Source organism: Poecilia formosa, unplaced genomic scaffold, assembly GCF_000485575.1.
Source record: "Poecilia formosa unplaced genomic scaffold, Poecilia_formosa-5.1.2 Scaffold450, whole genome shotgun sequence".
Lineage (NCBI taxonomy): Eukaryota > Metazoa > Chordata > Actinopteri > Cyprinodontiformes > Poeciliidae > Poecilia > Poecilia formosa.
Window position 1 is genome coordinate 134,001 of NW_006800389.1, and position 2,573 is coordinate 136,573.

The following is a 2,573-nucleotide window of genomic DNA, read 5'->3' on the forward strand; positions in this document are numbered from 1 at the left end:
TGGCCGCCGTATTTCCTGCGCCGGAGCGGTCCATGAGTCGTCTACTCTTATATTATGTCTATGGTTGCTGCCATCACAGGTGGAACCAATTAACACAATCAGGCTGATCCAGTTGGTTACAGCAACACAGCAACGCCCAGAGTGGAGGACAGGGCTTGATTTTAACTGTAGAGACACTAAAACACAAAAGGCAACGATCACAATCAGACTTCTCACAACATAAAGACTAATTATTGACATATTTATCCAGCTGGACAGTAAGATGGATTGTTTTTAGAAGCGGATATCAGTGGTGAGTTCAACAGTTTGCAGCTGTGTCTATACTAGAAGCTTTGTGTTGTGTGTGAAATTTCTTTGAACATTGAAGCTTTAAATGTTCTGTTAACATTTATGAAAACAAGATTCCTCTAATCCAAAACTTAATGGTTTGACAGATTGAAATTTCTCAAATTTTGTCCTCAGTGTTTTTCTAAAGTGACAAAACAAAACTTTTTCTGTATTTATGATAGACTTTTGCTGTGGTCAGGCTTCAGAGATGGACTCTGAAAAAACCACAGACAGGAGAGTCCATCCGTCCATGAGTGATGGATGGATGCAACAGTGGTGGGAGAGATACTACTTGTAGACAGGAGGATCACAAATAGAGTACAGAAATACATTTAGTGCATATATGCTTTGTTTTTCCACACTTGCCTGGAATATGTAGTGCAATAAAAGTATGTAACTCCATAGGACTAAACATGACTTTTCTTCTGGAAAGACTTCCCAGAGGTTGAGAAGTGAGTTTATGGATTTTTTTTTATTATTTGTGAGGTCTGGCACTAACTTTGGACCAGAAAGCCTGGCTGGCTGGCAGTTTTATTGGAAGGAGGTTGGGACTGTGTCAAGTTGACCTACTGTCCTGTTGAGGGGAAAAAAGTTAAGATGTTTTCCAACACCAAATGCTGTAAAAAAAAATATCCTGGTGTGAGTGCGATAACATTGTTTCATAAAAGAGAACAAGTGTGCCATCTGAGCTTTGGGTAATTCATAATTAATTTGCTTTATTCTCCTGGGAAATTCATCTTTCAGCCATGGGAATAACAGAACAGAGTGTGCTGGTCTATTAATGCAGCTTCTGAGGCGTTTTACTCTGGAAAGGTTTTTATTCACTGCAAAACAAAATCTTTGGTCTCGTTTCTGGTGCAGTTATCTTAGGACACTTGAAATAGGACATTACTATTTTAGAAGTAACTTTTCTTCAAGATATAGGAACTTGTTTAAGTCAATAATTTCCTAATATTGATGAGAGATTATTTAACATTTCACCCTGTTGTATGTAAACTAACCTGCCGGTGGAATTGGTACCTTTTCATCAATGTTTAGGGATTATTGACTTTTGTCTCATTTCATGTCTACTAAGACCAAAAATCTCTGGTAAGATTTTGTGTTTTTTCAGTGTTGTTGCTGTATTTTAACTGGTTGCTTTGCCCTGTGATTTCTTACTGAACCTGTATTAATTGCTCTGTTTCCATATTTGTCATAAAACCCAAATGTTTTTGTTGTTTTAGCAGGAGCTTTTTGTGTCGTATCCACTTGTTTGTAGATGTTGTTCCTTCTTTGTATTCTGTGCAGAGGAAAAACAGTGAGAGATCACATATTTGGTTCCAGTTTCTTTTAATCATTCAGAGAGTTCAGCTTCAGGTCATTCTGTTGTGCTGTTATAGTCACAAACTGTTGGTTCATTTGTCTTGTAAGAGAGAGTAGCTTCAGGCTTTCAGGCAAAACAACCTGACAAATGAATGTGCAGTAAAAAAGGGGGTTAGTGTTTTGGAATAAATGTGATGAATGCTACTTTAAGGGTTCACTCTGAGGTTGCACAGTGCTGCATTTACTCAGAAAACTCTCACACCTCTCTCCTTTGTCTCATTAACGGGCCGATGGATCAATAGCAGGGAAGGGAAGTGAACTTTTTGGACTTAGTTAATTGGATTGGAGGAAGGTAAATTACTGGAAATCGGTGAAAATTTTGACAGAGATAAACAAGTGTGATACCAGTTGTACTGCATCAGTTTCAGTTTCAAACTTTGTTTAAAAAAGAAGAAGTCATGAATGTTTGGTTAGTGAATAAAGGAATATGTTTATTTAAAGTTAACTCTAATCTCTTTAAACTGAGTAAGAATCAGCTTTATTGGGGATGATTGTGAGTTTGACTCCAGTTTCAAGCACTCACAGCGTACAGACAGTAAGTATAAATATGTGAACTTCAAAGGAAATAAAATAAAAGATAAAATGTATGTGTGGTTAGATGGAGAGATATAGATTTATAGAAATACATAGATCTAAATACATAGACAGATATAAGTAGATGTATAGAGACGAAAATAGAGATAGATGTAAAAATAGATATAGATGTATAGAGATATCTGGTAAAAAAATATCTTTATACCTTGAAAATCAACCGTTTCCAAAACCTCCGGAATGTAACGTCACAAATCAGCAGGAACTGCCCGTTACCTAGCAGAGTCCCGCCCGTTACCTAGCAGAGTCCCGCCCGTTACCTAGCAGAGTCCCGCCCGTTACCTAGCAGAGTC

The 2,573-nt window shown here is 37.5% G+C and overlaps 1 long non-coding RNA gene across 1 annotated transcript in view; it reads left to right on the forward strand.

Annotated features, from left to right (window-relative positions):
* The first annotated feature begins 84 nt into the window (after window positions 1-84).
* LOC103155819 (uncharacterized) overlaps window positions 85-2,573 on the forward strand; it is a 33,162-nt gene continuing 30,673 nt past the window's right edge. Inside the window, exon 1 of the long non-coding RNA XR_001659539.1 lies at window positions 85-292. This is a non-coding gene — a long non-coding RNA (uncharacterized LOC103155819). The remainder of the gene's footprint in view (window positions 293-2,573) is intronic.